At 44.4% G+C, this 25524-nt stretch overlaps 1 protein-coding gene across 3 annotated transcripts in view; it reads left to right on the top strand.

Moving 5' to 3' along the window:
* Positions 1-25524, top strand: part of sema3b (sema domain, immunoglobulin domain (Ig), short basic domain, secreted, (semaphorin) 3B) — a 46120-nt gene that overhangs the window by 5645 nt on the left and 14951 nt on the right. Inside the window, exons 1-2 of one of the 3 annotated variants that reach the window (XM_029156722.3) lie at positions 20375-20917; positions 21094-21124. The exons of 1 other annotated variant lie outside the window; for it this stretch is intronic. The gene's annotated coding sequence lies outside the window, so the exon portion shown is untranslated. Of the gene's footprint in view, positions 1-20374; positions 20918-21093; positions 21125-25524 lie in introns of those variants that run through there. One more of the 3 variants, XM_029156721.3, reaches the window with a different exon arrangement.

The raw sequence follows: 25524 nt of genomic DNA, 5'->3' as shown, positions 1-25524 counted from the left end.
TTCAGAGAGCCTCCATCCTCACAACTCGCACCTGGGGACTTAAGGGCGTGTCTGTGTGTGTGTGTGCATATAAACCCACCTTCATCCCACTAACAAGAAGATGAATTGAGAACAGAGACATTTTATTTCTGATTGTACAGTATCACACTAAAAAAACGGGGGAAATATCCAACACCGCAACTAAATTTGAAACAAAAGGTTCAAGGTGTGTATTGTCTCTACTGCTGCACTGTTTTTCTTGTTTCAGTGCATTGATGGACACGAGCGCAGGCTGCGCTGCGATGATGTGTAATTTTCTCTACAGAGGTGAAGCAAAACATAAGAGCACTGACATAAAAAGACGTCTTATGATTCTACGAGTGAAATTAAACAAACACAAACACACACAGGCCGAGTAGACAAAACCGAGAGTCAGATACTCCGTGCACAAAGCACGTGTGGTATTTAGCAGTAGCTGAGGCTGTAAAATGGCTTTTTCAGATGTGGAGATAAAGTATTTTAGCTGGAGGCTTGGGGTCGCCTGGCCTTGTGGAAAAGACATTTGACACGTAGAGGGTTGTTACCTACAAGACAGTGTGTGGAAAAACCTCAGGCCTGCTCTTCGTATTGTTGAGTGGAAAATGCATCTGTGGGTCTGACGCCTAGGTGGAAGCCACTTGCACTGATATCTTTGTACTTTTTGTGCAGAATTCCACAGATGGAGACAAACACTTCCTGTTGTCCCAAGGGCCAGTTCAAGCCCTGCACACCTGCACTCCTGCATTCCATGATGCAGGCATGAATTTCTAATTGGCATATGTGTAAAGTTACTGGCTGACTCCAAAATTAGAAATGCCACCTGTCAAACATTTTTTGATTGATTATACTAATGGCCTCGAACATCTGGAAGGAGCAAGCAATGTGTTTAAATGTATAATCATTCTCTCACATAAAGACCTCTAAGGCAGTTTAAATCTGATTAGGAGGTGTCCTTTATGCTGTCCTATGGAGCTGTACTTGGAATTTACATTTGATCATCTGGAAATGCAAAGCTACATCTCCATAAACACACCTAATGCCTGTTTATAAGCGAAACTGAGCATTTATCGGGTTTAAAAGCAGAGAAGGCAGCACTGGATGTGACTGCTGGCTATGAACTGAGACGTGGCCGGTCTCCTATGTGTGGGTGAGGGGGCTTCAAAGCGTCTTTCATGCTTCAGACTCCATATGGTTGAACGCTGCCCAGCGAGTCCCTCGTTAGCCATGGGTTTGTGTGCATTTGTCTTTTGATGCCAACAAATACACTGAAATCTCATCTTGATTAACGAACAGTCTGTCATTGCATGCTGCATGCATGCATTTCATTTCCTTACATATAGAACCTAACTTTAGATTTATGCTAGCTAAAGGCTTTTAGGTTACTTTACTTACTTTTTTCTTATGGTGGTAACTCCAGATTACTTTGTGATTCATCCTTTCCACAAACCTCTGATTCACCAGTGTCCTTCCGCAAGCGTTTCTTAATAAATCCAGTTTGTGCACGTGGCGTAAAGATGCTTTGTTGTGTTAATGATTAACCAGCTGTTCTTCTGTCTGTGTGTTTAAATGCTGCATGCATGTGTGGGGCTGTCTGTACTGGTGAAAGATGAAAGTCACTCTTACAAACCTACAAGAAAGACGAAGAAGTTGCTGTTTTCAGCTTTTAGCTGAACGTTGGAAGCTTAATTTCATCATGACCTGCTGCTTTTTCACTCCTTAATATCGTTTAAAAACTCCACACTCACACAGCCGCATTTTATTAACTTGGCATTTGTGTCAAGTGCCAATGCGGTAAAACCAGCACACATCCTCCTCCATCCCTGTGATCAGTCAACAGAGCTGCCATGTGGCAAGGGAGGGTTAACAGCAGGGCGTAGCTACTGTACACACTGACATGCTGATGTTCATTTCCTGAAAAAAAAAAGAGTCAAGCACAATTACTACCTAAGTCAGACAGACCTCTCTTAAAGCCAATGAACCATAGGGTGTTAAGAGTGAGAGGCTTTCCACCCCATGCTGTGTGTTATGATCTCTCAGTGGTCTTTATGTTAGGCCCTGACAATCATGTGAACCCTGACACACTGAGTCTGTAAATCTGTTAAAAATATATCAGTTCCACTCTGAAATGCTCGCCGCAAAAATTAATTGAGCCTGAAAGTAAATGTTAATGCTTAAACAGGTTTTTGGCAAGAAAACTGTTTTTAAGTTTTGTGGTTTCTTTTGCTGCAGGGACGAAAAGCTGGTTTCAAGCAAGTTTTCATGATTTCAGAATATCTTAAATAGCAGAAAATACAGTGGAATTATTGGAGAATGGCAGAAAGCCTGTGCTTGGAAATTGACCAAATAATATATGATTAATAAGTGAAGAGGCACATTTCTGTGAAAAAGTGCAAAAAGTGGCGATGCTGAAGTGGTGATACCTCAGGTGTTGAAGTAAAGAGTCAAGAGCCCATCAGGAAATAACAACACGCGTGTGTCATTGATTTAAGAGCCAAGGTCCCGTCTCCTTCCACAGACTGTGATACAGGAAAAGAGATAAAGTGAGAAGGACAAAGAGAAAAGGAAGTAGGTAGAGCTCGATCTGCTGAATCCAGCTCCGCATTCAGTTTCTGTCCTTTCGTCCTCCTCTCCGCTCTTCCTCTTATCCGGACATGAAATAGTCATTAGGTGCAGTGGTAATTCAGCCCGGCTGTCTTTCCACATTAGCTAATGTGCATCAGAAACATCAGGAGTGTCTATGTATGTGTTTGTTGTGTGTTCATGGAGTATGTGGAAACCTGCGCATGTGGGTCTGCATGCTTCAGCATTTACAAGCATACGTGCTCCTGTCAGGGCTACAACAACAGTGTGTGTGTGTGTGTGTGTGTGTGTGTGTGTGTGTGTGTGTGTGTGTGTGTGTGTCTGCATCAGACAGTTTGCATGACAAGCTTTTCTCCTACATGGTCGACAGGTGCTAAATAATACAAGCACAGAGAACAAGTACTGTGTGAGGAGAGGAACAGGCCGAGGAACACGTGAAAAAGACGAGAGGAGGCGAAACAAGACCAAAGAAGGGGAGAAAATTGCTGTTTAGCTCATCTCTGCCCCATACACCTAAAATTATCTAAATAAATAAATATATGAAAAACAATAAAAGCGACTTTGCCGTTGACTTTGACGTCATCTCCGGACGCACGCATGCTTGCGAGAAGCAGGAAAGGTAAACATCGGGCCGAGTGCATAATGTGAGAGTGCGGACAGAACGTGTCAACCCTCTGCCAGCGTTGCGTTTCATTGATTCACCTAGATGTGAGCGGGCTGCACTCAGAGGCCCCTCGGTAACTCTATACATAGTACACCAGCACACACACCTGGGCACAGCCTCCTTCCCCAAGGGCAGCTTGGAGGAGGACAGAACCAGGCCAAAATAAACCACAGGAAGCGCTAAGTGTTATGGAGAAATTTACGAGCTACCGCAGCGCAGCGCTACTGTGTGGCAGGTAATGAGAGGCAGCTGAAGTCACTGGGGCTGTAGATTAAATATGCTAAAGGGGGTTATTTATGTCAGCGAATCCTTATCGCATCCCGCGCTAAACTGCAGTAGACCTCGGTTTTATGTAAACAGCGTTAAGCAACAGGCCCACAAAAGTGCCCCCCCCCATCCTTCCTGTTTTTTATGACGTCTAGCATGCTGAGCTGAGAGAGTTGCATAAATCAGTTTGACTACGTTTGGACACATCCACGGAATAATAAAAAAAAAATGATGTTGGCTTGGTCAGCAGCGCCCAGAGCTGAGTGCCCAGCCGGCCAGGAAAAGTGGTGGGAGAGGGAATGACTGGTACGTGTGTGTATCTGCAGTGTGTGTGTGCCAGCGTGGATGAGTGGATGAGCACAGAGGCGGAGTCTGGACAATTAAAAGGAGTCCTCGCTGAATTCTTTTTGCCATGAAATCATCCGTCCACACCCTCTCCCCTCTGTGTGTGTGTGTGTGTGTGTGTGTGTGTGTGTGTGTGTGTGTGTGTGTGTGTGTGTGTGTGTGTGTGTGTGTGTGTGTGTGTGTCCTCCCCCTCTGATAGCGCCACACATGGTCAAGCTCATTACTCTTTGGCTCCTCACCTCTAGTGCGTCTCGATTCCCCTGCATATACTCACAAACTGCTGACACCACCAAGCAAGTAATGAATTTTAATAACGTTACCCCTCAGTCTGAATTTTCCAGTGCGTAACTTTGACTAATAAAGTGTGATTTTGGCCTAAACTGTGTCAAAGCCCTCTTTGCTGCAGCTTCATGCTCCTCTGCATGACTTCAAGCATGTTGACACTTATGGAAATGAAGTGAGCTGGGAATAAGGGGATTTGTTACCAATCCCATCTGTCATCTTCCTAAGTGGTCTCAAATCCCATCTTGCACTTTTGGATTATATTCCTCCAATGAGGATGATGAGCCACGATCGGACTGAAATTGTTTACAGGCACGCGCTCACGTTGTGTTGCGTATATTCAGTGCTGCTGCAGAGTAGGGGCATTAAGTTGTTTGTGACAGCTGCCTTGCATTTTGAAAGAACACAACATTCTTGGGTTAAACTGAAAGGATGTTGCCGTGTCGCACACTGGCAAACACGCATCGTTCCATCATTGCCTGGATATTGATCTGTTTACACCAACACTGTGTGTATTTGCTCTTAATTCACTATGCTCCTGGGTCACATTTGACGTGGTGCAACGTCTCCTGTTGTCGCATTAGGAAATGAAGTGAGTCAACGCTTCCTCCGATTTCTAACCAGCCTCATGTGTCATCTTCTGCAGAAATAAATCAAATGCGAATCTGAACAAACTGGAATCAAGATTTGTTGAGTCTCGCTAAAGCAGCTACGCATTCATGCAGTGTTGAACTGCAGGATCTGACCTTACTTGTTAAATTCCCCTTTTACTAAGATATATGACATATGACAATCTGACTAAAACGTACTGTACATGCCTCCACTGGCGTGTTGTACATCTGTCTCTAACCGGCGCACAGGCCACAGTCACAACGAGCCTGACGTGATAAATAGTCTAATTAACTCTGAGAAGTCTCAATCAAAGAGCCAATTAGCATGGGACACATTCAGCCTGACATGGCCAATTAGCGCCAGTGTTCGCCTGAATCTGGTAAGTACTGCATGAGCTTGTTAAGTGTGATAATTAATTAGGCAGGGTGAACGAGGGCAGCAGTGAATGGTCTATGACTCCCCCCACTCTGTCTGCCTACACACAGCTACACACAGCTACACACAGCTACATACAGCCAGGCGCGTATTTATACATTACTGTAACATGGCATATACGCCGGTACGCTATATTATCGGCAATAAGAGACTTTTATGTACTTTACGAATATGCAGATGCATGGAAGGACTTTGATCAACGTGGGTTGTTGTAGAAATGCGTAATTGTGTAATTGTAGCCCGAGGTCAGACAGAGTCAGCTTTCCGCTCTGCGACTCCTTTTGTGAACCACTCGCTTGGACCTGAGAGCGTCGAGTGTGTGATTCTGACCTGCTCTGATCTGCGAGTGTGTGTGTTTGCGTTAACATTTGCTCATTTGTTGAAAGATGCTATTCACCCAAACCAGGTCGTGTTGGGGTTTCTCCTCTGTGTGAGTGTTTGGGATAAAGGCCTCACAGGAACAAAACAGACAGGAATCTGATTGAGGGAACCGCTGCTCTACTTTACCTCTTCCTCTGTTTACACTTAGTCAATTTCGATGTGATGGCTGTTTTATCGATAAAACCATACGGTGAGAGAAAGTAGGAATCCAACCATTTAAAATGTACAGTAAAATGTCACAGATAATTACATTAACTGATGTAATTATGTGATGCTCCGAGGACTCTGGTATTTGGCAGCCTGCGGGCAGGATGGCAGCGAAGTGAGAAGTGTTGTCAGGAGGGAGGGAAGAGGAGAAATGAAATGATTTATGAGCAGGCTGGATTACTGTTTTCCACCTACTCCTCTGGGTCCTACCGCTCTTCCCCTCTCTCTTCTCTACACTTTCATTTTGTGGTTTCATCCTCCACCTCCATGCTTTTCCTTTCCCCTGTCTGTCCTCAGTGCACATGTCCTGGCAACTCTTATTCGGTGCATCTGACCTACAGCTCGGCTTCCCGTTGAAGCCAACTCTCCAGTGAGTATTAATAGTAGCTCCATTATATCACGCATCAGTCAGTGCAAGGCAGGCAGGAGTAATCATATTAGAAAGAAAAGCGAAGATCAGCTTTTGTGACACGTTGCTGCACAGAGGAAATAAAGTGGAATGTTGTGATCCACAGATGCAGTGTGTGGCCACCAGTTCAGTCCCTGGACCAGTAACATTACAATCTGTGGGGTATATAAAAAACAAATCTTAAAGGAACACTTCACCAATGTTTAATGGGAGTTGACCAAAAGCATGTTGAGTAGTTTTTGGGAATGAAGAAACACTCAGCTTCCTCCATAATTTCTATGCAGAGAAGTTTATTCAGATCATTTATTCCTCTGCATAAAGTTGCCAGTGCAGTTGAAGATGATGTAAAACACGTTGTTTTCAGCTGCACTGGTGGATTGCTTTGGGCCCACAGACTACGACTAGTGCTTCCTGGTTTTCTCTGTACCTGCCCCACCAACAGTCAGGCTGGGAGGGGGCGGGGCCAGGCTGCGAGGGAGGCGGAGCCAGCCTGCACTAATATTCAATGGCTGAAGGTCCTGCTGTAGATTATTTTTATTACACCTTTGATTAAAAAAACTTTTATTTAGGTAAAACACGAATCAGTGAGGCTTTGATCGGTTTGTTTTGATGCAGTTCTCACACACAACCAGTAGATGTCAATGTTCTGACTTTATCAAACGGTGTCGAGCATTGTGTCGATTTCAGCCCTACGGTGTCAAAGTTTCTCAGTGCTTTACAGAGCTTCGATTTTCATTCGTCACTGTGCACCGCCAGAACACAACCCCGTTCTTTAGTTCAAAAATGCTGCCACATCCGTGTCCCCAGGTGAACCCCACACTCATTAATTAGTTCCGCTTAGGAACAATCCTGTAGTTTGATCAAATAGTCTGCTTTGATCCAAAATTAAAGACTAATAAACGACTTAAAAACGATGTCTGTAAAAAAAGTAATGTCCAAACGTTTGTCTGTAAACGGGACGCTGTAAAGGAGTGACCCTGTATAAACACAGAAGTCGGTGGGACCAATTGCTGCAGCTCAGGGGATTTGTCAGAGCCCAATGCATTGTGTTGTAGGATATGACCATTTCCAGCCACAACACACAATGCTGCCACTTTCCCCTGTTTTCTCTGGACACAGACCATCCATGTTAAATATTTTTGCACATTTCAGATAATAAAATATACAAACAACAGAACCCACTTTGAAGTACTCTTCTAATTAAAAACCTAAATCTGAAATACTTGAAATACTTGACAATAAAACCAACCAAACTATGAAGACGTGTCATTGCTTATGGCCCCGATTTGGCTCCATGTAACTCAGCCATCATTTTCACCATGGAGCACGATCTGATTTACATGTTTCCCTTAAAACCCATTGGAGTCAAAATGAAACCACAAAGAAAGTCCCAGAATCGGAGGCTTATTTGAGATGAGTTACTTATAAACATAGGTCTTCCCAGACAGACCATGCAGGTGTGGTGTAGTTACCTGGCTTCAGGCTGAGGACAGATACAAGCAGCATCTGATGTGTTTTCCATGTGACGGATCAAGTGAGTGTGTGGCTGGAGGCTGCAGTACAGGGGAAATCCGTGGCAGGAAAAAGAGCAAAATAATTAACCACAGTGGGTACACGGACTGCCTTTGCACTTAGTTTAATTTGTTCTGTATTTAATTTGTTATTATTTTATTTTTTTTAGCATAGGACAAATAAGGAGACGATAAAGGCTAGGAAGTATGGAAATGTGATCAGTCCAGGCAAAGAAACATGGACAAAGTGAGAGCAAGGAAAAACTGAGAACGTCAGAGGAAAGAAGAACTCACTTTGGAGAGAACATGCAAAAGGACAATGGACGCTAATAAAACCCAGCTAAACGAGAAGGAGCAGAGAGAAGTAAGAAGAAATGCTCCTCCGAATGGCATCATGCCTTTGTGGTTGAGGACTGCTGCCAAACGCTGCACATGCATGTGTTTGTGGTGTCCCTGGCCAGTTTATATTCTATTCACAACTTAGCTCTCTGATTTTTTCCTCCAAGTCCTGACCACATTTACACGACGTTGAAGGGAACCTTCGTTTTACAATCCATGTCGAGGGAAGCAGTTCGGTGCCGAGCGGCTCACCTGCAGGGCCGTGGTTTTCCACCATGCACGTGTCACTAAACTGTACTTTACAGTTTGGCATTCCTGACAGTAAACCATAGTAGAACCGATTGAAACATTCAGCTTGAAATGGCAAAATGTAAAGGAGGTAAATAAAATAAGCATACGGTTTCACTTTAAATTGCACGAAACGTTTGTGGTAAGAAGAAGAAAATTTAAAAGGTTTTTCGTGTTCTGGCCAATTTCTGGTAAACCACAGGCAGAGATCACTTACAATTCTAATACAATATCACAAGACCATGTAGGATGGCGTGAGCTTTAACCCGATACACACAAGCTCAGGGAAACTTAAAAATCCCCCTATTCACTCTTTGTATTCTCGCCTATCAGGAGGCCAGATGTCTCCCAGAAAAAGTTTTCACAAGACTTTGCAAGTAAAAATTACAGTAAATGCAACCTTTCCAATGAAGAATTATTTGAAGGAGTGACATGCAGCTGCGACATCAGTGTCCATACTGCAGCATCCGTCCTCTGCAGACATGCATGTACAGTAAGTAATGTGATACATATTTTACTGATCCCCACGGTGACATGGTGCCCTCTGCATTTGACCCATACCCCCGATGGGGAGCAGTGGGTTGCCACAGTGAAGGGCACACCTGGTGGGATCAAACTGGCAACCTTTTGCTTCTAAGGCTGATGCTTTTCCCATTGAGCTATGAGGCCACCAACATGATTTGAATAGAAGCAAGCACCTCCACCAACTACTACTAACAATTTACTAACACCTTTATACATATAGTAATATAGATCAGTGTATTGTGGTTCATTTAGCAACATTTCTTTACTTAATTCTTTGCCGTACTGTTCACCCAACAGCTGTACATGAAACACAGAGTAAGAATGTAGGACCTGATAAACTATTCCTAACCTCACTCATATTTAATAGCTGGAGCTCACTGCTGACCTGGTCATAGGAAATTTTGCCAACTTGGCAGGTTTTCTCATATTTGCCAACATGTGGCGTTGGTAGCAGTGGGGAGAATCACACAGATTCACACAGAAGCAGATGTTCCAGTCCAAAACACTTCAAAGAAGAACAGAAAGGCCAGTAATTCAAAGATTCTTTGATCTCAGATAGCATAAGTCATAAGTGAAGCTTGTATTTTGTGTAGAAGCATTTGACATGGCTTGCTTTTAGGTTGATAAGACTTTTAAACTGGTATTGAACACAATAAAATGTGAATGAAGTGCAGAGAAGCAAAAGAAGAGAAAAGGTCACGAGTCACACAGGCTGATCACTCCCACAGTTGTCCCTACATTGCCATCATTGTTTAGCTTAGAGATACTTTCATATTGTAATTTTCAATTCTAATCAAGTCAGTAACTGCTTGATTGACTAGCAAATGGCAAAATATAGCGACAGGAAATCTATGCTTGAAGCTTGCTGGATCTGCAAATAAGCAGCTGTTCCCTAATGAACTCTCCCCTAAGTGGCTTAAAAATATTCTGAATAACCCGTCTAATTAACAGTGATGAAGTCTTTCCTAACACCACTCTGTATCGAGCAACATGTATTTGTAGTCAGCCAACAGTTGTTAAAAATGAGGTAAGTACTGGCTGACAAAAACCTAGATCAGCTCATTTGAGCCCAAGTCTATACTGTAGAAAAATGAATGCTTACCCAGAGTGGGGAAACACAGCGTACTACGCCAGGCATTAGGCCCCATTTACCCCTGAATGAGGAGCAATGTGTTTTACAGAATAAAAAAAGCACGAATATAGACATTCCCAACATTAAATTAAACAGTGAGGGCTCCATATTAGTGTCCTTCATGTACATCAAACACAGACGAAAATATGATACCATTAAACCGTGAGCATGTAGTTAGCATAGCCAGCCAGTCAGTTGTTGCTAGGAGGAGATGTGGCTGCACAGACACCTGCCCCGCCTAGTGGCCCCCTAGTGTACAGTGACAGATTTGGAAACGGTGGACACGAATGAACACCTTTACATATGTTTAGATTGGTACAGGTAAGTGGTATTTGGATATATTGATTACTTTTATTGCTGTTTTAGGTGGATAGTAGTGGAAAAACATATAGAATATCCACACTAGGAAATTTGACTGCATTAAAATATATAACTTGGTTCTGCTTCACTGTATTGAAACCAACTTTTTGCTGAGTTGATGTTCACCGATTGTGCTATGATTTCATGGGGGTTAGAAGTTTCATTAGCCTCTGCTTTACCAAGATATTCATTCTAAAAGTGCATTTCTCTTTAGACATTACTGAAACCTTTTACCTACACTAATTTTACACCTCATATCACTTCTCTCAAGGCTTGGGGTACAAAAGAACATAAGCCCCACAAATGAAACCCTTACAAGGGCAGAATTAGGATATGGCTTCTGTAGGTCTGCATCCTAACATGATGACATGGGGGATTTGTTGAATGGTCTTCACACCTACTCAAGGTCCTTTGTTCACCTAACGAGCCGTTTCTTTACAGGTGTGAAGTGAAGCCTATTGTAACTGGAGGAATTCCAGGTGCCATGAGTGTATTTGTTATTCTCAGTTATTCATGGTTGGCTGTAAAAATTGTCACTACACCTACAGTAGTGTTAATATAGGTACAGTAGTAAGTAAGTCATATAATAAGCACAAAGAAAATATCCCTGTGGTTTATCAATGTTTGGCTGAAGAGTTTTATTTACTAGTTATTCAAAGTATATGATTTTCTATTTTAAATCAATGATGGATTTATAGTTGAACCAGCGCTGATTTTACATTGGCTTTTGATTTACAGTATTTTCTGAGAATGAAACATTATTTCTGGGCGCAAACCTGACAAAACAGCACACACGTCAGGTATCACTGGGAGACAGATCTGATCAAACACATCTTCACAGAAACACTCGCAAAAGCGTCCTCCTGTACTTGTCACCGTCTCTGTCTCTCAAGTTACTTCAGTCAAATCGTTTGCCTCCTTTTGGGGAAGATATTTAATGTGATTCATAGTTAAGTAATAACACATGAGCAGAGGAACCGTAGAATTATTGGTGCATGTGTGCTGCGGTTGCAGTGAGGAGGCTGCAGGCCGTGTGTTTAACGGTTTTAGGAGTCACGTTAGCCAAGTTGGCTGCAGCGTCTTGGCATAAAGCTCCTCGCGGTTTCATTTACACAGAAAGAGGGACTGAGCGTCTGTTTATCTACATTATGAGGCACATCAACACTGCTGGAGGGGCTCTTGATTCATTCCAGTCTGTGGTTGGAACCAGGTGTCCATCTGAGGACGAGAAACCTAATGCATCCGAGCATTACTTCACAAATTAAGGAGAATGTCAGAGTGAAGAGGAGGCCAAATTTAAAGGGCAGAATCAGGTTTGAACGAGAGATCCGTCTGTTGGAGGAATTCTCACTGTCAGATGTGCTGACAAGTGTGGATTTGAATTATCCAGTGTTACAAGCTGCTTCTGGAAAGATGCGTAATACCCTTAGTTTACTCAAGACCACAAACAGAACCTACGTATCTATCTGTACATACTGTATAGGTACTTTATTCTTTCATATTGTCTCTGGACATGGTGCACTTTAAGGGAACTGCTACTAAATCTAAGACAGACCTTCTGAAGCTTGAAATGCAAAATGGAAATACTCAAGAAATAGTGCTTTTGATGTGCAGTGCCAAATCCAGCTTCATCACATAATTGTAATTGGTTGCAATCTGCACTTTAGGCACATTTAAAACGAGGACTGATCCCTTTGTGCAACGGTTCGTGGCACGTCACCATCACAGACGCCGGCTCCAAACCATGACATGGCAGCAGCTCCTTCTCATTTCCAGTTCATCTCCGTCTCTCTCGCTCTCATCCTCTCCTAAGCACCTTTTCCCCTCCCTCCAGCCCTTCATGCTGCTCTGGGTTTGAACAAGTCTGTTTTTTCACTTCTGACACGTTGGCTCTATGAAGAGGGCGGAATGGCAGCAGGGACGGAATGGAGGGCTGGAAAGAGAAGGAGCGCTGAGCCAAAACAGGGGGAAATAACAGTTTGTTTGGTCAGGCCAGCCTATTACTTAGAGCACTCTAATCTTCCTCCATTTGGCTGACTACCTGTAACCTCAAACAGGATGAATGGAGGGAGCCCGGAGACAGAGGCCACTAGAAATTATTTAATTGTGGACTAACTTTGTATATTTAACACAGTTTGGCACCATAAATAGGAGAAACTACAAGGTTCTGCATGAAATAGGCACAGAACAATATTTCCTTGAAGTTTGGATTTTAAAAGTACACACTTGTACCAGTGGGCAGGCAGATGTTTGACTTGTTTTATAAGCAGCAGAAGGCAGTAGTTATAAATGAAAGCAATAACATCATATTTTAATACTTTAGAGGAGCTCCAGGTTGTTGGTAGTGCCACCTGTTAGCCAGCTGAGACTGAGTCTTCAGTTTCTCTTTAGCTAAACATGTTTTTTTATCTTTACAGTATGTGACTTGGCGACAGATGAAAACAAATGTAGCATTTTTCTGCAGGTCCCAGATTTTATTTGCTCAGACATTTTTAGTGAGTGCATATGCGTTTGGTCTTTGTGATTTGGGGGCTGTGCTAATGACAGTTGTTGCCTCTGATAACAAGGTGATTTCCCGCGTTACCCTGGCAACCTAAAATCAAACCATGTGTCATTTATTAATAGGTGTGTGTGTGTGTGTGTGTGTGTGTGTGTGTGTGTTGTGTGTGTGTGTGTGTGTGTGTGTCTCAGACTGGCTGACAGACTCCTTCTTTCCCTGCTTTGTGTCTGGACTAAATGTGGATTCAATTGTTCTTCAATAGGCTTTTCATGCAGCTGAGTGTTGTTGCCAAAAGCCTTTGTTCTCTTTTCTACTCTTTTCTAAATTCTAAATTTCCGCAGCATCAAATTCACAGCAGTCTTTAACTGTTCCCAGTGACAGTCAAAATGATGACATGAGTGGTGCACAAGTACTTTTCTGCTCCTCTAAGCATCATCAGCGAATTGGGTGAGACGTTGTGAACATTTGGTTGAAAGATTATGACTTATTCTCTTACCATATGGGCAAACAGTGGGTTTTGCAGGGACACAATTGGAGCATACTCAAATACATAAAAAAGATAAGAGAGCATCATCTGAATCTTCCACATCCTGTTCTGCCCTACATCTTGCTTTCATAGCATTTTAAGTGTTTATGAGACTTCCCCGTGATCATAGCGCCAGCTTCTTGCTTTCATGTTGTGTTTTGATGGATGGATTTCCAGGTGCGTTATGGATGGCTTGGCTTGGTCTGCAGCCAGGATCAAAACCCATATGTAATGGTATTATAAATGCTATCGGCCCATTTACATTCCTTACTGCTCCTGCTTATTCATTTATCACCTTCAAATAACACCATGTCTTTTAATGGCCATTGTTGAGCTGTTCTCAATTCGTGGTTCTGCTGTTGCTCCTAGTCTGTTATTACGTGCTGAATCGGTCTCTACATGAAAACAATAAAAATATTATTCATGAAACCTAAATGGCTTCTATATAGACACAAATATAATTGGTAGGCCAGAAAGATTTGGGGGCTTGAATTATGACTCGCTAAATTAACAATGCTGACGACTGGCAGCTGCTTCAGCGACTCCAATTGTGGGTTGATGATTTTTGGTCCGTGCACAAGTGTGTGTGTGGGAGATAAGTGTTTTTGAGCAGCTGTTTCGACAGCCTTCATCCAAAAGTGAAATCACAATTATGGTTAAAAGCACTCGTGTAATCTGCCACAGCAGTGATGATCACAGGCCGCGGCTCTGACGAGTGTCTGCTGGTGTGTCGCTCTCGCTGTGTGTGTTTAGACCATAAGAAAAACCTTTTGCTTGCCTTCGTGGCAGTGTGCGAGTGTGAAGCTGCAGGCGTGTTGCCACCATAACCTGCAAGTTTGGACAAATGTTAAACCGAAACAGTAACAAGATGAATAAATTAAATTTAAAAAAAACAACAACATTTCATCTCTACACTAAGTCAAATGAATTGTAATCTTATTTCGAACTTGCAGAACCAATGACGTCGCGCCTTGGACTGCAGCATTGCTAGCAGGTCTGGAGTCAGTTTTGTGGTTGAGAGGCGAAGAACGTCACGTCACGGAGATTCACGTTGGTCATTCGGGTTCTTAATTGGCTTTTGTTGAGCTTCATCAGAGAAAATGGAAGCAAAGTCGCCAACAGCTTGATCTCGTTCTCAGTGGAAGTGTTGAGAAAATTTTGCGTGGGTCGTCCTAACACTAACCCTTTGGAAACAGATCTGACTTTGGACAGTGTCGGGAAGTGCGTGACATTGAAGGTGCAAAACTGTTGCTTAAAGTCAGGGCTTCATACTTTTCATGTGCGCGTAAACCTGCAGTAAAAGTTGTTCTTTGCCTTGTAGGTTTTTGTTGAGTTCACACTTAACAAAACCTCAAAGTGTTGAGGTGAGATCAAGTACAAACGGCAGATCTGCCAACCATAGAAGATCACTCAGCTCATCCAGTCCTTTTCCTTCGAAAACTGGTCGACCTCTGATCTCAGGGAAAAAAAACGCTGAAGTTGCAACTTAAACAGCGCACTTCTGAATGTTAGAGTAGGTCCTCGTATTCAGCGTCCACATCAGTTAAGCAAGTCTGAAATTCTCGTTGGTAGAGTGCTCATGCTGGAATCACGTTTCACCACAGTCTTCATCACTGTTCAGAGCTCCTTGGGGGATGATACAATGCATTTTCACGGCCTCACTTCCACTCTCCTGCACCATTCCTTTGCATCTGTCATAGCTGGCGCGTCATCTTTTGTAGCTCCACACAATTTGCCCAAGTCAAATCTTGTCAATTGCATTTGACACAACTTCAAAAATGTCTCACTCACGTTTCTTTGACATTGGGCGCTGTGGCAAAATTGTTCTTTCCTTAATTTGTTTTGCAGAGGAACGTCCTTGATCAACTCAGTAGCTCCACCTAGAGTTCAAACCAAAAAAGACAGCACCGGACCACGTGTGGGCCATATTCTGATGGATCAAGCCATAGTTCGGACACCCTGTGTCAGAACATAACAGCTAAAGCACATTCACTGATTGCAGAGAGAAATATAGATTAATTTCAAAATGCCAGGACGTCCTGGTGTGAATCGGCGTGTGACCAGGTTTATATTTGTTGGAGTTTTTGTCAGTTGGGAGTAGAAGCATTGGAATTAGTTCCTGCACCTCCTCTCACGTTGTGTTCATCATTAGGATCCTGTGAACCCCCAGGGATCTTTCTTCTGCAAGAGCAGGTTGGGATCTGACAAATGTGATACAGTGGCTGCAGAAACCGCTTGTCCCCCACACGAAAGGTTCTAACTTCACAGCAGAAAAACAAAAAGAAAATAATGTTCATCAACTCATTGTAACATGAACTTAAAGCGGTTCTCTGCGTATATTGTAAGACGTAGCTCTACTGTATTTTACATATTCCTACAAGGAGAAGTGGCTGTCATGTCAGGGCCACTACCTGCTCATCGCTGTGCTCGTCTCAGATTTCCCTTGGGGGTGCACGTGCGCGCTCACCAAATAATAAATGCACAATCCAGTTTTCCAGTAACCCCCTGGGAAGAGTGCGCCTCCATCCCAGCGTGTGTGTGCGTGTTATTAAGCTGCTACAGGGCTGAGCGCAGCCTGCCTGCTTGGATCAGTGCCCATCAGGATCAGGAATCATTTCGTTACATCTGCTTACTGCCATTGCGTCTCAGGCCCTAATGAGGTGGCACAGCAGCAGCGCTGCCTTGAGTGTGTGTCATACGGCACCTCTGTACTGCATGTACTGTACTGTACAGTGTGTCTGCACTTCAGCAAAAATGTCCATCCAAATCTGCGTATATGCACAAATGGCATTTAATTTAAGCTTTGAGACTTGAGCAGTCATAGTTAAATCATTTAGAGTGATTTAAAATGGTTAAATTGTCAAATATCAGAGCTTGGTTTGTTACATTCTACCACATATGTAACATCTGTGCAAATTATTTACTGTATAATATTTATAATCTGTAATATTTAAATATTAAGGACCTAAAGTTGAAGCTGCGTGAGAACCTGGGAACACGACCGATCCGCGTGCTGGTCCTCAAGGTGAACTCTTCTCTCTGTGTGCGGGCTCAGGCTGAAAGTGTTTTAGGAGGTGATTTCCACACGTCTGATCTTTCATCTGCCCTTGCTGTGATCTGCTCTGAATTCCCTCAGAAACAGTTAATGAAAAGCCCAAGTTTTGATTAAAGTCAAAGTCAGAATTACAGGAGCCAGTGCGAGAGCGCTCGGCCTGGAACCAGTCCGTGCCTGCACGCCGACATTCCCAGAACGTGATCAAGAATAGGTCGAGTCGTGTGAAACTGTGCTAATGAAACTGAGGCACACATTCACCCAGTGAAGCGCCGGTCTAATAAGACAGATGTGGGTTAACGTCTGATGAATTCACTTGTTTTAGTTTGTTTTTTAATATAATCTCTATTTTGTCCACATCTAGAAGAAGCCAGCCTCAAATACTGTAACTAAGCCAGCTGATGATCATTTGCCCGAGTCTAATAGTGGTGGGAACTAGTGGTGCATCGTGCATTCCACTGAGAATACTTCTTTTTGTGTGTGTGTGTGAGGCCACTCGGTGACCCCCAGGACCTGGTCTGAGGTGTGTGTGTGTGTGTGTGTGTGTGTGTGTGTGTGTGTGTGTGTGTGTGTGTGTGTGTGTGTGTGTGTGTGTGTGTGTGTGTGTGTGTGTGTGTGTGTGTGTGAAAATTAGTCACTAAAGCCATGCTTACAGCCATGGAGGCAGATGGTGTGTGATGCTCCTCCTCCTCCATCCTTTCAGTTGGGTGTGATCACATCAAAGGGAAACACTGAGGATTACAGGTTTTTGAGCCTTGAGGGTTCCCAGGCAAAAGCCTCTCTCTCTCTTCATACTGTAACATGCTCGCTCGATCTTCAGCCACTCTCCCCTGTGACCCCTGTAATCCCAGCAGAGCCAGGAGGTCGGGGCAACATGTCAGCGGCAGCTTGTTGGTATGCATAGAAGTTCCATCTGAGGACGACAAGAGACTTCACATGTCATTACACCTGGTGGAACAGACTCCACAGTTGCAGGAGGCCATTCCGGGCAATTGTTTCATGGCGCGTCACACCCACAGAGCCGTCACAACACAAACACAAAGGTTCCGACTCTAGATTTTGGTATTTTGTGCTGCTAATTTTACACACATGGCATCTAGGTTCTGCATCTGTTCAACAAATGTGCATAATGCAACATTTGTAATGCTGGCAGGTGTCACCCAACCTCAAAGTCACACTAGTTTCACTGCTATTATATATGAAATCAATTAAAAGTTTAAATAAAAACTTAATCAGTTGCATTTCATGTCGTGTTTTTGTAGTCTTTATTCAAATGCAATGCATTTTGCATCTGGCAATTCAATGAGTCTTTCCGTGAAACTGGGTATTGAATTTTCACTTTTATTATTGAATTGCCAAATGAAAAATGCATTGCCATCTGAATTTTGAGTCTGATAAACTTCCATAAAGTTCGGCCCACTGTGAATATGGCTTCTGAAGCCAGTCTTCTGTCCTGACCCTGCATCTGTCCTGCAGAATTTTCCAATCATTCCACACTGGGGTGCAGCAACGATGTAAAATGCCTTTGTAGAGTCAACTGACTAATCCAGATAAACTGAAGGAGATGTTGGAGATCAGCTTTAAGCCTGACCTGATTATAGCTAGGGTATATATGACAGAGGCAGGCATGGTTACTTCAGCTTGAGGATGCGGGTCATCAGCCGTGGATGCAGAACTCTTGGATGACTTCTTGGGCTATTGGGACTCGGTCTGACTATACCACACTCAACCAGGCTTAGGGATTGATTTTATCCTAGGATCTGAACCCAGGTCTGCTTGTCTTTAAACAAGGGCTACATGCACAGTGACGCTACTCCAGCAGAGAAATTGGTGGCCCTCACCATCACATAGTGAAACACATCTTCTATGTTCTCTAGGATTATTTCCCAGCACTTTGCTTCCACAGCACTAAGGTGGAGTTTTTAAAGTCAAAGTGAATAAATCGTAACCGGTCTAAGCTCAGTGTTTCTGGGCCATTCCAGTCTGGGCTCTTTATTCACTATTCACTCCACTAAAAGCCAGATCCCAGATTTTTCAGGTAATTAAAGTTAGACATTCCATCTATGAGAGCATATTATATTAATACTTAGCTACGTTTCAGTTACTGTTAGCACAGCTGCAAAAGAGGTGATTAACAGTTTCCCTTGAAAAATATTTTTACTGCATGTTCTCAAAAATATATAGGAACTTTATTCTGCAATTCAGACATGTTGCGTTTGCAATACATGACTATGAATCATTTTTCTAATTTTAACTTAAAACAAAAACATATAAATCCACTGAAAACCAAAGTTCTTCCTGAATTCAGACTGCTGAAAGTGTTGCTTCCTGTTGTCCAACCAATCACTCATAACACGAGGCACATCAAATTTTGAATCACGAATTGAACAAGAATCTGCTCAGTATGAAGCAATGCCTTCATCAGAGGCCAAAGGCATCATGGAGTTCACATCATTAGCGTAGTTTAAATACTCCTAGTACTTAGTGCAATCATGTAAGTTCCTGATCTCATTACACAATGTAAACCACATGACAAAAACAATACCACTCCAGTCTTTAAGAACTGACCATTTGAATGACCCCCAACCCAGATCACAAACTGAACCCAATAACAATGACTTGTTACAACCCTGGTGGGTTATTTACCCTGTATACTGTATGCTTTATTACAGTATACGTCAATGCATGTGTTGCAGTTTTCTCCTGTTCCTGTTCTTAAATCGATTGAAAGCTTAAAAGGAATAATGCGGGAGACCACAGGGGGAGACTCCAGTGTGGGACAGCCAAGTCGCATTAAGGCCCCGCAACAATGTACAGATCATCTTGGTTCATTGACTCCCAATAAAACAAAGATGCTCTTAGGAAACTGAGCCCTCAGCTCAGGCTCCAGCTGAGAGAAAAAGCCTTTGTCAGAGGCACATCGTTCACTTTCGACTTGTGGAGACGTCAAATGGGTTTATGACGAACAGGTCAGTAGGGGGTTGTCAGCAAGTTGACATACACACACACACACACACACACACACACACACACACACACACACACACACACACACACACACACACACACACAGAACCTCCTAATGCGAGACCCATGACCTCTCTGCGCAGGGACCCTATTGAGAGACAGTGGGTTTGAATCGGGGTGTGTGTGAATCAAGGTTGCCTAGCGCAGCACCACACCTGCCCCTGGAATGGAGATTAAAGCCGTGGAGCAAGTGGGAAGAGACGGACAGACACGCATATACAGTATATCAATGTATCATGAGCATAAGCAAATTGTATCGGCATCGAGACAGGTCTGGTCTGAATCTATAACCAAAACACAGCTCAACAGTAGAGGGTTTGGAGGAAATAAGTCCAGAACGGCTTCTCGAGGTATCTTCCACATGTGCACGCTCTATCAATAAACAGTGGAGGGTGGGTCATGCTGCAGGAGCTGTTTGACAAGTTCAATGGTGGCATTGATACTGCTTTCCCTTGCGTGAAGACTTGTCATCAAAGGAACACAGCTGACTGTACCGAGGCAAACCGCAGCCAGCTTCATTTCTGCACAAAACAAACACCCCAGATCTGCTGGCGGAGCCCAACCAGATGTCACTCATTAGCGCTGGCTAGGATCTGGTCATGTGACGTTTAAAGGCTGCGCTTTCCATACACCTGCGTGTTCGGGAACCGCCATTATACCCTCATATCCACGTGTCCATGTAGGCGCGGTGGCCTATCGGCTTTCATGTTCCCACACCGGCTCACAGCTGCATTCCACTGCAGATTTTTGCACTGATTCCTGTCTTCTAAAACTTTATAAATCCTCGCGTAAGGAGCCGTGGTTTATTTACAGTGTGAGACGGGTCCAGTAAGGTTTAATAGAAAGGCATCAGCACAGACCAACAGTAGCGAGCCACCCCTGCCCCTCTCCACTCCCCTGCTCTCACCTCCCACCCTTCTCCCCTGTCTTCAACCCCTCCCTCTCCCTCTCTTTCTTGAATTAAGTCCATTATTCCTGCCCGCTCTCCCTCCGAGCGCTCCTTCTCTGCTCAGCTGCTGTGAAACCTCCCGTGTGTGTGAACTCCTTGCGCCTGTGCGTGAAGAAGAGTTTTGTGTGTGCGTGCGTGTGTGTGTGTGTGTGTGTGTGTGCGTGTGCGTGCGTGTGCGTAGGCTTGTGTGTTTTTCTAAGTGGAGCTGGAGTGGAGCTGACTGCAGAAAGGGGAAGACCGGGACCTCGCCGCGCCGCTTCCTAACTTACAGTCCAGATGCTTTTTTGGACTCGCTGGACTCGTCTGCTGTCTCTCTGCCCTCCAGACATCATTCCCATCACTGGAATTATTGAACTTTCCTGGAATTTTGACCCTTCATTTATTCATTCTTACTATTTATGGACTGTCAACGTTTTAAATTCAGATCCAGGTGTTTCCAAAAGACATGCGCCAGCCTGAGAATGGATGTTTTGCAAGTGCATGACAGGAGCTCAGTATCCGTGTGTAGGTGTGTATTCAGCATGTTTAATACTTTATAATCACGGGGCTTGTTCCATATGAACAGTTTGTTTTATTTTTTACTGACATGCCAAAAAAGTAGTGCTGTAACTATGGAAACGGTCAAAGGCACGTCGGGCTCAGGTGGATGGTGATCCTGACCCAGAACGTTCTGATGTCTTTCAGGACTTTGGGTTCCTTGGGAACAGACAGACAGGTGAGTAGTTTGAGGCAGTTATTTACAGTAGTTAAAGGACACTACTCATGTTTGTCAAGTTTAGTTTAAAACAAAAGCATGGGTTCAAGGTTCCGTAACTTCTGGCAATACAATACTGTCATGTCCTAAATACACTTAAATTACTAATTAACATCCTATTAAGGAACATTTAATCACAAAATCACTTCAGACATATTAAGTACTGCCAGTTCTTAGAAGTCATGCTCTTGCCCTGCTGAGACCCGATCTTGTGCACCAGGGTTATTTCTGAGTCATTACAAACCCAGATCATTTGCTACATGTCACGCTAGTCATATGTGGTCTTTGTCCTTAAAGAGCTGCTTTGAAATTTCTCCCGTTGCTTCACGTAGTGAAGGCCCGTAGACCGAGTCGTCTGGAACGGCTCCAGTCCCAGGCGCTTTTGAAGGGTTCTGATCTGCCGCTGCTTCTGGGTTCAACACGGCCAAATGGCCCGGTACCAGCGAACCAGCGGTCTGCACTCGCCCCAGTGCCTCCTTTACGGTCTCTATTTTCAGATCCAGCTACAGCTGACAGGAGAGTTAAGCTCTGTGATCACTTCACAGCAGTTTTCCAGCAGCCGTTTGATACATCGCTTCCATGTAATAAATCACATTACCCTCTGTACAGTAATATTAGTGCAGCCCCTCCACTACTGGCTGGGCAGGAAGTACTGATGAGAAAGGTATCCATCACCATGAGGGGAGTGTGTGTGTGTGTGTGTGTGTGTGTGTGTGTGTGTGTGTGTGTGTGTGTGTGTGTGTGTGTGTGTGTGTGTGTGTGTGTCCTGGTGGATACGACGCAGCTGCAGCGGATTCACTAGATCCTCGAGAAAGCCCTTAAAATTACATAATGATTAATAATAAATAAAAACAACAACAAAACAGTACGTCGACCCTGAACACGTTAGAATCAGGTTGCATTCTGGGAAACTTTCCATTCCATATTCAGGGCCAGATGGCTCGGTACCAGCGACCAGCCGAGTGCTGTAGCCTGTCTGGCACCTCCATTCACTCGCTGTCTCTCCAGCGTCTCTGCTTCGGATCGTCTCATTTTGTTTTTACACTTAAATCCTCTAAATCGAAGTCCCCCTGGCTTCAACTTGTGCCTGACATTCAGAACTAGACTGCGTCATGCAGTATGAACATAATAGTGGACTTCCTTGTCTAAATCTAAGGTTCTTACTGTCCTGTGCCTGTATCAGAAGGACCTACAACAGTAATAATCCAACAGTATCCTTTGCTGCTGTATTTTCTCCTTTAAGCTGAGGTCTTTGCCTCCTTTGGTGGTCTGTCTTTATCAGCGCTTGCTTCTCTTCCAAGTTTTCAGGGGAAATGAGGCACCGCTCCTCATTCTTTGGTGGTTCAGCCCAGTCACATCAGAAGCCACCGCGGAGGTTGTGCAAACTTTTTACCACTGTGTCCCTGCAGTAACAACTGCTGATCTGAAAACAGATACAGTTCCCTGTGTGTTGAATGGCAGTTTTCTGCTATAGGTCAAACTTTGGATGGTGGAATTAAAAAAAGGAGGCCGATTACAGCACAACAAGGGCAAATAAGTGATAACAAAAGTTTCAGAAGGGGACAGAACAAAGTGCTTCTGGGTCATTTTCTAACCTTCCACTTCCTCCCTCCACCAGACACACGGGTGCAGAAGCCACCGGTCACCTGCTGTCACTTTGCTCTAGAAAGCGCCGGCGTCCTCCCCCCCTCCTCACCCCTCCTCCCCCGCCTCATTCTTCCTCTTCATCCATCCATCCCTCCCTCCTTTCGTCTCTCCATCGCGGGGAGGCTTAGACTTGTTGGTCACAGGCCAGAGAAACTCTTTTTCTCCCTTCGGGCAAACAAATGGCTCCTTTCTGCTTATCGCCCTCGTTTTGGTCGCCCTCCCTCCCTCCCTCCCTCCAGCCTTGACTTTCCAGTGGGACAGTGTGCGGGTGCAGGCGAGCTGCTGGGGTTGGTGTGAAGTCCCTCTTCCTGTCTCAATTACAGCACTGGAGCTTTTTACCTTGAAACCAGTTATCAACATACTGTATCAATTCTTGCATTCTCACTGCTTTCTGTGAGGCTTCCTTTCTCTCTCTCCTCCTCTGACACACTCCTCTTGCCCCCTTTTCCCTTTAATACCTTTATTCCTCATTGCTTTCTTGCCCCCCTTTTGTCTCTCCTTGTACTGACCTCTCCAAAGTCCTCTAAAGCCGAAAGCTCCCTCTCTTGCCTCTTGTTTTCTTATTTACCCTGTGATAGTGAAGGGCTACAGGTTAAAGTGCTGCTGTTAATTCATTCATTATTGCATGCTGAACTGTAGGATTACACTATAACCTTAGTCTGAAAGGGGGCGAGCTGCTTTGTTCCCCTCTCTCTATTTAGGCTCTTTTTTGACAGGACACCGTGCCCCCACCTCAAAGAATCCCTTTCTCTCTGTCTTTATTTTTAATCCAGTCCCTCTTGGCATGCGGCCGCTGTGTCTATTGAAGCTGAACTGAATGCAAGTGTCAGCAGCTCCAGTGGCTTTTTTATTAAGATGCATTATGGAGCGCGCAGGGAGTTCGTGTGTTGCTGTGTGTTCGCGAAGCCCGAGTCCTGAGTCGCACAAGCTCGTAGATGCAAACGTGTGAGATTGTCCAGGTTTGAGGAAGATGAGGACGAAGCCCTGAATCAGACGTCTATTAAACACACACACCCAGCAGCTCCTTCCTGTTATAGCGGTCAGCGGGGGTGGAAGGGCTTCGCTGTTGTCCCTGTCACTCCTCAGGACGGTGACGTGAGTCCTGTGTTTTTGTTTGTGTTCCGGAGCTGCAGCTGACGAGAGCACGGACGTCCTCCTCTCTGAAATACTGCAGCGTCGCAGCACAACGCACGACGTCACGCACGCACACTGTTGTCCTTTGTTTCCGCCTCACAAACACATTTTATGGACACGTCGTCCCCATAAAGGAGCGTTTTCTGCTCCACACCTGAACTCGACATGCCAGCATCCACATACAACACGTCTTTATGCGTCTGACACAGTGGACTGTGGCAGTGGATGGCTGCTGCTTGTGTGCGGTTCAAGGCCCGTCTGTGTGCGTTTGTCCATTGTGTGTGTGCTTTTCCATACTGCAGGGTATGTGGGAGTTTGTGTTCCTGTTCAGCTCCACTCTGTTGTGTTGTGGCCTTGGAGCTGTGAGCTTATGGGAGCTCTTCTGTCCCCACGCCTCAATAGCTCCATTATTCATAAAACTCTGTGCCAACAGCGTGGACGGGGTCCGTGTGAGCGCAGTTTGTGTGTGTGCTCTCATGTCTGTGCATTTCAATCTGCATGTGGGTGCTTGGGAGTGATTACTGGCGCTCCCACCAATACCAAAGTCCAAAATGTAAAAGTTTTGACAAGCTGCAATAACAGTGGTGAGTGAGATGGGAGGTCAGCCGGAGTCTGGTTACTGATGACCAACTGTGTGACTTTGCAATTGTTCAAGTGCTTTTCAAGCTGATTTGGAATAATGGCACCAGTGCATCATGGTCCTCGCCCTTATATGGCGTCTTCCTCTGAAGACGATTATCCACGAAGATTCATCATTTCGAGATCAGCTCTTGACAACCTACTGTAGCTACCTTCTGTCCAGTGCACCCAGTGTGTACTTAATGTACACACTGGGTGCACTGGACTTCACTCGCAGAGACAAGGGAGCATTTCAGGGAGGAACACATGAAGAGGAAGCAACCGTTAGAAAGGAAAGAAACAAGTGACTAGAAGTGAAAAAAGCAGACTGTCTGCTTGTTTCTGACGCAGCGCCAAACATGAGGTGTAACATCATAAAGGAGGCTGCTCCTAATGAAAGACTTTATTGTGACTGCAGACCACAAAGTCCAAAGTGCTCAGAGAGAGAGAGAGAGAGAGGAGTGTGTAGCGCTCATATACGTGTGGGCTTATAAACTGGTGACCTCATTACTGCTGTGGCACAGTCCAGACTTTGGAGTTATTGGGGAGTTTTCTGAAACAAGAACAAATTTGTCCCCTTTAATTTTAAATATCTTCACATCCTGTTAAGACGCATGTGGAAGCAGGATTGGAGAAAACCGCCTGTGACCCTTTGGATTTTGTTATCTGATAATCTGCGATCTCATGAAAAGCCACGAGTCCTCTGCTTTGTGACCGACTCATAACTGGCTTTGTTTTCAGCACCGACGCTGCTGTCGGCCCATTAGTCCGCTGCCTCAGCGAAGGGATCACATCTGGTGGCATCGGATTCCGGTGTGTTGGCTACCGTATACGAGTGTGTGGAGCAGAGAGAGAGAGCGAGCGAGCGAGAGAGGGAGCCTCTCGGAGCTGGCAGTGCCACAGACAGAAGGATTTGTGCTTAGTTTGCCATTTCTCACATACAGTCTTCACAGCCGTGCTTT

This window comes from Betta splendens, chromosome 7 (genome assembly GCF_900634795.4).
Source record: "Betta splendens chromosome 7, fBetSpl5.4, whole genome shotgun sequence".
In the NCBI taxonomy this organism is placed as follows: domain Eukaryota; kingdom Metazoa; phylum Chordata; class Actinopteri; order Anabantiformes; family Osphronemidae; genus Betta; species Betta splendens.
The sequence above is the reverse complement of the archived record's forward strand: the minus strand, read 5'-3'. Positions and strand labels throughout refer to the sequence as shown.